The sequence below is a fragment of the Mus caroli genome, chromosome 12, assembly GCF_900094665.2.
Source record: "Mus caroli chromosome 12, CAROLI_EIJ_v1.1, whole genome shotgun sequence".
In the NCBI taxonomy this organism is placed as follows: Eukaryota; Metazoa; Chordata; class Mammalia; order Rodentia; family Muridae; genus Mus; species Mus caroli.
In genome coordinates this window covers 599,034-611,603 of record NC_034581.1, presented here as the reverse complement: position 1 = coordinate 611,603, position 12,570 = coordinate 599,034, and the positions used below count along the sequence as shown (strand labels likewise).

At 56.1% G+C, this 12,570-nt stretch overlaps 1 protein-coding gene across 2 annotated transcripts in view; it reads right to left on the bottom strand.

Moving 5' to 3' along the window:
• Dnmt3a (DNA methyltransferase 3 alpha) overlaps positions 1 to 9,211 on the bottom strand; it is a 105,398-nt gene extending 96,187 nt beyond the window's left edge. The window contains exon 1 of one of the 2 annotated variants that reach the window (XM_029484347.1): positions 9,115 to 9,211. The gene's annotated coding sequence lies outside the window, so the exon portion shown is untranslated. Of the gene's footprint in view, positions 1 to 8,596; positions 8,681 to 9,114 lie in introns of those variants that run through there. The other variant, XM_029484345.1, reaches the window with a different exon arrangement.
• Between the last annotated feature and the right edge of the window lie 3,359 nt (positions 9,212 to 12,570).

Below are 12,570 nucleotides of genomic sequence, written 5' to 3'. Positions count from 1 at the left end.
GAAAAGGGGTACTTCCTTCCTGGGTACCTCCTATGTGTGGCTGTAAGATGAGGACTCTGTCCTCATTCAGTTTACAGAGAAAATCTGCAACTCAAAGCTGTTTAGGATCAGGCAACAAATGTGGTTCAGCTAACCCCAGCAGGGGGCTGCCTGACTCCCTTTGTCACACATAAGCATGGAACTATGGGTCTGGTCAGCAGAGGGACAAGCCCTGGGCTTCCTTCCATGCTAGGTTCTTTTCTTCTGCCAGTCTTAGCCCTTCTAGTCTTATCTGCAGCAGGGCAGCCAGATCCAGGAGGCATCCAGTCAGTGCCAAGGGGAGGACTGAGGACGGTATGGTGAGTATGGTATTGTTGCCAAACAACTGGCCCTGAGCTTCCCAGGGCAGCAAGGTGACCAGGAAAAGGAATTTTCATGTCCCTTTCCTTACCCTCCCTCTCCGCTGTCACCCAACTTGCTGCTTCCCACCTCCTCGGGAGCTCCTGGATCACAGGAGAAGACAGCATGAGCCCTCTACAAGGCAAGTTGTACAGATCCTCCTGTACCTGTGGCAGGGCCTTCTGCCGGCAAAAGCAATCATCCTTGAGTGTGGCTTCTCCAGGTGCTCTACAGGGATCTGGGCTGAGAGACCTGCCCCCACCCCTGGCTGGATCTTTAGTTATGCCTTTAACACCCAGGGGACAACTTGGGTGACTAGCCACTGCTGTGAAGCTTTTCAGGGGGACTTTCAAAGTCTTTCCTCCCATCCTGGTCCTAGCTTTGTCCACTTTCCTGGGAACTGAGTACAAGTACCCTGTCCTCAGCCCGTCCCTGGATCCAGGCCTCTTCCTGCATAGACTGAGTCACCTAGAAACTTAAGCCAATGTCTTTCTATTTATTAATATCTTATCGTTTATTTATTTGGACTTCTGTTTTGTTTGAAACAGTCTATGTAGACCTGGTTGGCCTCAAACTCAGAGGTCCCCAGACTCGTTTCCCAGGCACTAGGATGAACGTGCGCGTGCACACGCACCTTTATGTGGGTTCCTGGAGACTCAACTCTGCTCTCCAGGCTTGTGTGCGTCCTCTGAGCTATCTCTCTCTGGCTGACTTGTTTTGTTTCCATATTTTTATCCATAAGCTTTCCAAAGGTTTAATTTTTCTGTTTGCAAATCTCTCTCAAAACCTCATCCAGTATCTGTTCCCAGTGCGTTTCCCAATCACCCTGCTCTGCCTACACTAACACTCCTATTAACCCTGCACTGCAACTGCTCCACGCCTGAGGTTTCCTTTTAGGGGCCTTCCTTCAACAGAAGTAGCCCAGGCTGCCCTCACATTCACTCAAATTCACTATGTAGACAGAAGATGCCCTTGAACTCATGATTCTCGTGCCTCTACCTCCCAAATGTGTGTGCCACGAAGTCCAGCTTTCTGCTTTGAGCTAGTGTCTCACTCTGTAGCCCAGGATGGCCCTTAGACTCTCAGCAGCTTTCCTGCGTCTGCCTCATGAGTGCTGTGGTCATGGTATTGAGCTCCACGCCTGCTTTCTGCTGGTTATTTTTCCTCATAGGCAGCCATGCCCCGAGGCCTGGATTCCCATTGGTCCCAGTTATTGAGGATGAAGCCCTCCACACTGCAGACTCTCCCTCTACTGCAAGAGTTCCTGGATAGAATATGGTTCTACCTCACCCCCTTTTAAGTGATGTCTTTATTTTGTTGTTGTTGTAATTACAAACAAACAAAGTCATGTTTTTCAGAGAATACAAAAACACATGGGGGGTATATTCTTGATGACAGGTTGGTGTGCATCCTTAGAGGGAAGTCTTTCATATGCATTCATTAACCTATAAATGGATTTTTTTTTTTTTTTTTTTTTTTAAGAAATGCTGTCACTATGTAGTCCTGAAACTCATTATGTGGACTAGACTGGCCTTGAATTCACAAGACTTGCTTCTTTCTGTCTGTCTGTCTCCTTTTTTTCCTTCCTTTTTTTCCCAAGACAAGGTTTCTCTGTATAGCCCTTGCTGCTCTGTAGACCAAGCTGGCCTCGATCTTCACAGATCCAGCTGCCACTGCCTCCTGAACCCGTGGATTCACCACCACCTGAGTTTTTTAAAATTAAATTTGACTCACATGGTGGAAGACTCCCACAGGTGTCCTTCTGACTTCCACATGTTTGCCCTGCATGTGTGTAACACACACTTACACACTCAACACAGTAAAATTCTAAACAGTTTTTAAAATACCTCCAGCACTTAGAACGCAGAGAATTCAAGGCCAGCCTAATCTATAAAAGGTAAGAGATTACATTAAGCACACTGTAATTTCAGGGTGACCCAACAGTACCTCAAGGAAACTCAACCAATCAGAGTAGATCCCTCACTGACTCATTCATTGGTAAGCTCATCTTTTTGGACTCTGTGTCAATCACACAGGCCCATTCCATCAGGAGGCCTCTTCTCCATAGCTTCTGCCACCCAAGGTGCCAGACGATGCCTCTGCCTGGCATGGAAAGGCTACACTGCCGGACACCTCCCAGAGTCTTCTGGGAAACAGAGAAGGCATGCTCAGGGTCACGGCCAGTCGGACAATCTCAATGAAGCAGCCCATAGTTCAGCCCACAAGTGTGACACTTCAACCCCACAGTCACCCGTCTTAAGTTTCTCATGTCATTCCGCAGAATGGAAGCATCTTCAGCACCAGTGTCCAGCTCCAGGGTAAGAAGAGCACAGGGGCTGTATACAGAGGTTCACATCTGTAATCCCAGCAGGCTAAAGAGTGCCATGAATATGGGGCTAGCCTTGGCTAAAGTAAGACACTGCCTCAAAATTCCAAACCAAAACAATCACTGGGCTAGGAGCAGGAGACCCCGATCTCAGTCCCATCACTGACTGTAAGATGGCCACCTGCCCATCCCATCTGTGTACCCAGACAGAACAGTTAACAGGCTCAGAATTTAAACGACCTTGACATTTGAAACAGGATCAATGGGAATGACCACAGGAAAGAGAAAAGGGGAAACTGGTCCTGTATCTGAATAAGGTCAGGAAGCCTTAGGAGTCAGAGGAGTTCACAGGATAGCGAGTAGTGCAGAACAACAGTCACTGTTGAAAAATAACCCCACCATACTAGGATTCAGCAGGAAAGCCCTAGGTCAGGCTTGGAGGGCCCTGTGCCTCCCCACATCCTATGGAACAGCAACCGCACCCGGCACCTATTAGTGTGGACTAGTCATCCAGGCTTCTCCCTGGAACAGGGAAGGGAGGGCACAACAAGGCAGAGCTGTTGTGGCAAGATCCTGTCATCCCACCTCTTTCCCTTCTTTCCTGTTCTGGATGCTGGAGGGTCTCTGCCTGGGAGTGTGTCTCTGCCTGGGAGTGCCTCCGAGAGACCAGAGCGACAGAGACTCTTTGGCTTGCAAGCCACACTGCTGTTGCTATCAGTGGCAGCACTAGAGGACCTGGGCTTGGCCTTCCCCTGGTTGCCAAGACCAGGCTACACAATGGAACCCATGCTTTCCTGTCCCAAGTCTGAGCTCTTAAACCCCAGACTACAGACTGTAAAGAATCAAGACCCTGCACCTCCTGGGGCTCAGCGGGCCCAGCCAGCTCTCCCTCCACCCCTCCCCCATGTCCCCCACCCAGGGAGGCCCAGCCAGCTCTCCTTCCACCTCCTGCAGGGAGACTTAGTCACTTCTTCTTGGGCACACACAGGGGTCACTAAGTGCAGGAACCCTCTCTCCAAATTACTGGGGAGTCTTACCAAGACCCCAGCACCTCCCAGGCCCCCTCCAGCTCCCAGGCATCCACCATGGGTGAGCTTTCCCACACTGAGGCTTCCCCATGATGCTCTTCCCCCACTCTACTCCTGGGCTCTGAGGCCCTCGGTGCTGCCCCTTCCTCCTAGAAGTCTGCTCTGACCTCTCAATTGGCAGTGACCTCCCTCTCCAGCACCCTGCATTATTAATTAGTTGGGTGCTCCTCAAAGCGGGCACTGAGCCCTGCTGACAGGAAATGCCCAGCAAATAAAATCTCAGACAAGCGGAAGCAAACATGAGGGAAAATTCTACGGGAATTCAAGGCAGAGTAAGAGTAAAAAGCTGGAGCAAACTCGGGACTGAAGGTGCCACACAACCTGTTGACAGAGCCATTTGTGAGAATGGAAGCACTCTGCCAAGATTTCCAAGCGCTGTCAGCATCGTTCTTATAAAACCAAGGCTTTATAAAAGAGACGGGATGGGGTTTTTCAGAACTTCAAAATGCCCCCCCGCCGCTGCCCGGTGCACCCCAAATGCAGACAGCAGAGACAGCAACCCACCATCCACTGCCCCTCGGCTAAGATGGCGCTGGGCTCTTCCATATGTCCTGGCAGCCAGCAGTTAAGTCCTACAGCTACGCTGAGTCAACAGATACCTCCCCCCCAACTCCAGGACCCTTGCTTACGACACGCTGAACCTGGCTCACATAAAGCAAGCTGTGTGTCCATACATGTCTGCGCAAATATGCAGACACACAGCGTGGACCCCATCTTGCCCACACAATTAGCCAAATGGAGGCAGCTCGGACACAACACAGATTTCAGCGAAAGACTTGTGTTAATGGAACTCGCTTGGCTCATTTCTTTGAGAAAAACACTATAATCAACAAGACAAATGAAGCCAGATGCATGTCACCCCAGATACAAGAGAGCTTGAAGAAGGCTGAAGAAGGTTTGAGACCAGCCTGGGTAAGCAGGATTTCAAAAACAGAAAAAAACAAAAAAACAAAAAACAAACAAACAAACAAACAAAACCCACCACAAATGACCCTAAGTAAGCCCTTAAAGTTTACACAAACTCCCTTATAATGCCAGCACTTTGGAGACAAAGGCTAAGAAATCAGTTGAAAGCCAGTCTACAGAGCTTGACTACAGAGCAGGGCCCCCCTACTCAAGGGTAGGAGGGAACAGGAGGAAAGGGGACAGGGGAAAGGAGTCTGGCGCCTTTAATTTACTATTAAAGCCCTGGTAGGGAGCAGCAGAGTCCCCGTGGAAACCCAGCCTTGCTGAGAAAGCTGCCGGCCTCTAAAATGGAGCTAGAGCCAACTCCCCCAAGGATCACACTGCAGCTCTGACTTCTACCAGCCAACCTGCTCAATCAACAGCAGGGAGGAGCTGGTGAAGGAGACCCTAGGTCAGGACCTGGAGGTGGCAGTAAGTGCTGGGGAGGGGCGGCGGGGGGGCGTGTGTGTGTAAAGCAGCCCTTCTGTCTCAGGCCCTGCAAGGCCCTGCAAGGCAGAGCCAACCACGTAAGGAACCGGACAGAACCCGCTTGGCCTCTCCCACAAAGGCCCCAGCCCAGCTCTTAATGCTCCAGGGGCTCCTAGGTCCCTTCCTAAGGGCTGGAGCGTTCATGGGAACATCCTAGAAGAGGGCCCACCCATCTGAAAGGTAAGGCTCTGTGTGCCTTTTCTATCTGGCTCCCTGAAATTGAAATCTTGTGGGAATCTGGGAAGTAACTTGGGTCTGGGGGGCGTGGGGGTAGAGGGGAGCTGAACTCTCCAGGTGCTCTCTCAACAGGCAGTGGCCACTGGAGGCCTACAAGCAGGCAATAACCACTGGACTAACCAGCAACTGAAGGGCTAGGACAGAACGCATCCTGGGAGAGAGTAGGGAGCCTGTCTAGCAGCCTTCCTCATGGGCACCACTAATGTCGAATGAACGGAACAACCAGAAGAAGGCAGATCACCTTCAGTTCCTCCCACCAAGAGAGGCTGGACAAGGATCCTTCAACTCATCTTGCCCGTGGCTGGCTTGTGGGAAAGAATGGGGGACCCGGAATGGAACTGATGGTGAACTACCTTTAGGGACCCAGGGACATACAACAGCTTGGACTGGGGACAACCCTTGCAAGTTACCCACACACACATTTCCACGCAGTACATTCAGGAGAGCACCAAGTGGAGAGGCTGCAGGGAAGCTGTGGCTTCCACCCTCTGCAGTCAGACCTGACAGATCAACATCCCTCATCCCTCCCCTCTCTGCCAAAGCCCACCCCTGGCAGCCCCGACCTTCTCCATGACCACTACCGTGGAGGGAAAACAGACCACTCTAGCCCTATTCTGGGTCTGAAATTCCACCAGGAAAATCAGAGCCATAGAATTTCAAAGTTGGAATGGGCCTGCAAGCTGCATCCCACCCCACAGAGGAATCCTGCCTGCAGACACCCTGACAAATGGCCATTGCGGCCTCTCTTGGGCTCCTCCACTGTGGAAAGCAGACCTTGAGTCTAAAGGGAATGCACCTTTCCTCAGATTAGGCTCCTGGCGAACACCAGAGAGCCTGGGCCAAGTAACAAGAAAAAGTTTGGGCCACCAGGAGCGCGCACGAATCAGGAGCTGCAGATCTGATGGGGGAGGGGTGCAAAGATAAAGCACCAGGAGGGGGGCTCTGAGAGGCAGCAGGGCCTAGAGAAGGAGGCCACAGGGAAGGGGGAGGCAGGTGCCAGACCTATGACATAAGTTGGCTTGGGGCCCCTACCTGGACACACACACCCATCACTCTTCGACAGAATTACCTGTCAACAACAGCTCCACCAGGGCCTTAATGGACCCCAGAGGCAGAGGGGACAAGTCAGCTTGCCCCCAAAGCCCACAGGAACTTACACAACCCAACTATCCAAAAGCAAGTGACTGCTCTAACTACCTGCAAATGGCCCCTGTCTGCACAGAGGATAGCCCAAAGAGGGTCTGCCAGGCTGCTGGGCTTTCCAAATCCCACAGGTCAGTCCTAACACCCCTGCAACGCAAGAATAGCTCCCCAGGCTGCAGCTGTCACATCTGCCTGGGAGGGAGGAGGCACAGTGGAGCAGCACCTGATCCCAGAATCCCTGCACAGCCTGCCCAGGAGGAGGTTCAGCTGCTGGCAGCTCAGGGTGAAACATGAAGACTGAACTGTCCCCGGGGATGCTGATGGCAGTCTCTGGGCACTGCAGTGAGGGGCAAGCTGGGTCACTCGGCCGAAGATACTCCTCCCCGAAGGCTCCTGTCCCCTCTGGTTTGAGAGGGGGCAGTTATGCAGTCCCTAGCCCGCCCTTCCTCCCCAGCCCTACGTAGGCCAGAACTGCCCAGCTGGGTGCAAGACGCCATCTTAGGTCAAGGTGCAGCCACAGAAGGCTCCCCCTGGGAGCCCGAGAAGGGAGCTCTGAGACCCAGTGGGAGCCTTCTCCCACCCAGGGTGTCCACACCTACTCAGCTGGTCTTGCAGGAAAAGAGGAGAGGAGGGGATGCAGAGACAGGGGGAGAGCAACTACTGAGTGGGGAGCGAAGGGAGAGGGTGCCCCCAAGAACGCAGGCTCCAGGAAAGCAAAATGAAGTTTGGCAGCCATAGGGCTGCGGGCCCCGCGAAGAGGGGTTGGGGGAGGCTGGGGGCGGGCCCTGGACGCACGCCAGCTCGGTCCGCGCCAACGAGGGAGGGCAAGACGGCGTGGAGTGGGGAGTCCGGGTGAGGGCAGGACACGGACCGCGGCCGGAGCCGCTCGGAGGCTCGGGTGTCTCCTGAGGTGTTGGCAACATGGGGACTGAGACCCCCGATCCGCAGCCTCGGCGAGGCCTCGTCCTTCACTGTGCAGATGCGAAGCTTTCAAGGACACGTCTACACCGGCCCGGCGGGGGTGCGTGTGAGTGTGTGCAGGGGGAGTCTGCCTCAGGGGGCGACCCCGGCATCCCCACCGGAGTCGTTTCCAGCCTTGCTGCTCCCGCCCCCGCACCTCCTAGTCCTCCGCGGCCCGGCCCGGGGATCCTCGCCCACTCCCGCCCCGCCCCCACACTGCGGCGCCGCCACCACCACCACCCCGCTCCCACGGCCCGCAGCGGGGGCAGGGAGGAGCCGGGCGCGACGCCCCCCCTCCACGCCGTTCCGCCTGGCCTCCGCGGGAGCGTGCGCCCCCGAGCGGGCACGCTCCCCACGCGCGCGCCCCTCCCAGGCCCGCCGGCGCCCCGCACCCCCAAGCCACAGGTGGCCGCGGGAAGATCCCGACGCCGCGCTCCCCGGCGCGGGCCCCGGCCGCCCCTGGGCCCTGCCGGGGGCCTCCAGGGTCCCCCCCCACCGCGCGGAGCCTGCAGGCCCGGGGGAGGGGCGGGGCGGGCGCGGGGCCCGGGTCGTGCCAGGCTGCCATTTTCTGCCGTGGCCACGGCGCTCCCCGGCCGCCCGCGCCCCCTCCCCCTCCTCTCCCCTCCCGCCGCCCGATTCCCGGTCCCGTCCGCACTCCGCAGCGCACGGCCGCAGGCCCCGGCCGGGCCCCCGGGCGGGGGCAGAGCCCGGAAGGCGGAGGCGGCGGGGCCCTGCGGCAGCGCGCGTCGGGCGGCGCGCAGGCCGGCGGAGGCCCCCCGCGGCATTGTACGGACTTGAACTTGAGCCCGGGCCGGGCGGGGGCGCCGAGGGGCGTCTGCGGCGGAGGCGGCGCGCAGAAGAGGAGCGGCGGGCGAGCGGCGGGGACATAAACAAACCCTCGGCCCGGGCCGTCCGCGCTCTCAGCACCGCGCGCCGAGTTGCGGGGTCCGAGCCGCGCTCCCCACCGCCTTGCTGTGCCCTCCCGCCCGCCCGCCCTCTCAGCCCCCGGGCCGCAGGCCGTGCTGGTTACCGTGTGGCCCGGCGGGTCGGGCGGCCCGGCTCGCCCTGCTGCCGCGGCGCCGCGTCCCGGCTCGTCCTCTGCTCGCGCCGCCGCCCGCGCCGCCTCCCGGCCCGCCCGCTGCCTGCCGCGCTCCCTCCCTCCGTCGCTGTCGCGCTCCCTCTCTCCGCCTCCTCCGCCGGGTCCCCCCCGCCCGCCTCTTCTCTCCGCCTTCCTCCTTCCCTCCCTCCGGCCGCCCGCCGCCCAGGCCTCCGCCCGCCGCTCGCCCCCCGTGGCCGCGCTGGCTCTGGCCCCGGCGCTGCGGAGCCGCCCGGGAGGCAACACCCGGGGCCCCGGGGCGCCGCGGCGGGAGCGACCCGAGCCGCGGACGGTCCTAGCGCCCCCGGCGGGAGGAGCGGGTTCGGGACCCCGCCGCGCCCCGACTGCAGCGCTCCGGGCCGGGCACCCTGCCGGAGCCGCGATCCCGGCCGCACTGTGCCCCTCGGGTGGTCCCCCGGCCGCAACCTCCCCACCTTGCAGCTCCCCTCTACCTGGCGCGGCTTCTGCGCTGGGTCCCCGCATCCAGCACTGGTCGTAGGGACAGCTGCCCCTCCTCTCCCGGGCCGGTGTCAAGTGCCTCCCCCCCACCCCCCTGCTGCCCGCGGAGCCCCCGGCGGCCTTCGCCCTGCAGTTCTCCCGACCTCCACCAGAGCCCACTGCGCTTTGCGCGCCTCAGCACTGGGGCTGGGGACAGCAGCGCCTGCCCAGCCGCGTCGCCACCCACAGCCAGGTGCCGCGGTGGCCAGACGGCTGCACACGGCCAAGGTCGGAGCGCCTGGCGCCTCGAGGCCATCCTAGAGGCTCGAGCACCGCCACTGAGTGGGCTCCCTAGAAGGCAGTAAGCTTCCCGTACCTTGAGGTGTCCAAAAAGAGTTGGATGCCCTCAGGTGGGCTCTGGAAAGATCTGAAGAGGTGGAAGGTTGAACTAAATGACATTGAAGGCCTGCCTCTTCCAGCTGCAAGATTCTCTGCAGACAGGCACTAGACCTGGCTCCCTCGGTGTGGGGGTGCTCTCAGGGCTCCGGGTCTGTAGTGCTCACCTCTCCAGCTACCATCACTGGAGCTTGGCACTGAATCCCCTGACTCCCAGCCTCCTTGTCAGGCTCCTCCCTCCTGCCACTGGACAGCACCATCCATCCAGCCCTTCAGTGCCCCCGTGTCCTGAGTTGCATCTCCCACGTCCAAGGCACACTTATTTGCAGACCCTCAATGCTGAAGCAGGTTCCCATAGAAACGCCCCACCTAGAACACTTCACTTCATTGAGGGTCAAAGGGACAGTTGCCTAATTCGTTGAAATACAGAACCACCCTTTCATATTTGCAGGGCACATTTACAGTTCAGTCTTCCCTACCCCGAAGCAACTGTCCTGACCTTTCCTAATATCACTCAATATCGCACCCCCACCCTCCACTACTGGTGTTCATTTCTGCCACCCATAGTCTTTCACCTGGCCAGTTCTTAGGACTCGTCATGCCCTGTGAGGACAAGGACACCGTTTGCCTTCAGTACAGCTCAGCACCTGTACATGCTACATCCTCATAAATGTTGGTTGAATGACTGTATGAACTGCAGGCTTCCTGTATCCAAATCCATAGCCCTCCAAATGATGCTCCCAGCTTGACTAAGGACAAGACCATTTTAGAGAAAGGCCTCGACTTCAAGAGTTATATGGCACTACCTCTAAAGAGTAGCCACCAGCCACCAAACACTTCCATCTGTCGAGTGACTTGTACTGTTCCTACTTTTCAGTGAAGAAACCCATGCTTGGACTGGGGATGGAACTTGGTGGGAGAGCATTTGCCTGGTAACCTCCAAGTCTTGGGTTCAGGATTTAACACCACAAACAAAAAGCTCACCATGAGGCTGGAGAGACTGGCTCAGCAGTCCAAAGCACTGGCTGCTATTCCAGAGGACCTGGGTTTAGTTCTCAGCACCCACATGCCAGTTCACAACTGACTATTAACTTCAGATCCAGGGGATGTGGCAGGGATATGGTACACAGACACAGGAGCAAGAAAAACATGCTTATGCACAATTTTTAAAAGCCGTCCAGGCTTAACCCTGAGTTGGGAAGTGGCAGAGCAAGAGTTAAGTCCAGGTTCATTTGACTCAGGTCAGCATATTACAGTGGGAAGAAGTGGGGGGGGGGGCATGACAGCATGTGATGTCTGTGATGCTTGTGTAACCAGTCCCACAGCAACTGTCAGGAGAGGTGGGACCAGTGTGTAGCAGTTGCAGGGCGTCACCATTGGCTCGAGACACCAACACTGCGTCTTTGGTCCAGCGAGGAAGCACATCAGTGCTGGGTGCTGCTGAGACAGGCTTGACCTTCAGGCTCTGTCACAGTTGGAATACGAAGCATCCCTCCAGACAGGCTCACACACTAAAGGGCTGGCCCTCTGCAGGTGGTGAGCTTTTGTTGTTGTTTTGTGGGGTTTGGTTTTGTTATTATTGTTGGGTTATTTTTGAGACAGAGTCTCTGTTATGTAGCCTTGGCTGTCCTGAAACTCATCTTGAGACTAGGCTGGTTTCAAACTCATAGAGATCCATCTGTCTCTGCCTCCCAGCGCTGGGACCAAAGGCGTGTGCCACCGCACCCATTGTGGTGGTGCTGTTTTGAGAGGTTCTGGAAGCTGGGGGAAGTGGGGCCTGGCTGGGTGACCTAGGCCACTGAGTACCTTTTCTTGGGGGATATCCCTTGCCTCTCTCTGTCCCTTGCCCTGCTTCCTGGCTGCTCCTCCAGCCCCCACCCCCACCATCTGCACCTGCCACCATAGTGTTCTGCCTCACAGCTGGCCCCGGGAGCATGGCCCGGGACTAAACCCTCAGGAACTGTGAGCCCAAGGATGTCTTTCCCCACTCAGACTGGTCTTGTGACATATTTTGTCACAAAAAAAGGGAAGCAGTGAGCACAGGCTTCTACACCCCCTACTTTGGTCCTAGACATTTTGGACAGAGGATGCGGCATCCATTCCAATAGAGAAAGTTATCCCCATGGTACCTACTCCCATATCTCAGTGCCATATCTCAGTGGCTTAAAACCACCAAGTTCTAGGGTGGTTTGGTGACTCTTCCAAAAGCCAAATGCAGTATCACCATGTATCTCTGAAATCTCAGCGTTAGGTATATATCTAAAAGGACAGAAAGCAAGCTGGGTGTGGAGGCACACGTCTGTAATCCCAGTTCTCGGGAGGAGAGGCAGGAGGGTGGCCTGGTCTACATGGTGAGGTTTGGGGTAGCTGGAGCTACATATGCAGACTCTGTCTCACACAAACAGGGTAAAAAGAGGGGGCTTGTAGAGTTTGTGCAACAACATTTCTAACTATTTGCAGTAGCCACAAATGGGAGCAACCTGAATGTCCACCTACCAACAGATGAATGGATAACCATAACATCTTACCATATATGCAGTGGCATAGTACAGAGAGAGGCTTGAAAGGGAAGCAACACGGATGAACCTTGAGGGCATCACACCGAGTATAGTAAACCAGTCCCAGACACCAAGGTTCCATGGTTCTATTTACATGAGGTGCCTAGAGTAGTCAAATCTGTGACACAAAATAGAATCTTAGCTACCTGGGTCTGGGTGGGAGCATGGCAGAGTGTTTACCTGCTAGAGCATCATCCTGAAAATGAACGCTTTCTAGAAATAGGTTGGTGGGGTATGAGCTAATACAGATAAAATAGTGACATTTGTGTTATGTGCATTTGACTCCAATAAAATAGTGTGAAGTCACTGTTAAGTGCCATGGATCCTTTGTGGGTTTGCTGTGCCCGTGGGTATCCAGGGCCTCTGACCTACAGAAAGAGCCACCATCTAAGGGGAAGCACCAGAGGATGTCACCTGTCGATGGGCATGTCCCTTGAAGGATAAAACCAGACATACAGCTCTATTTAACTACAAAATCTGGGACCACATGCAAAGACCAGACATGTTAGGCTGAGA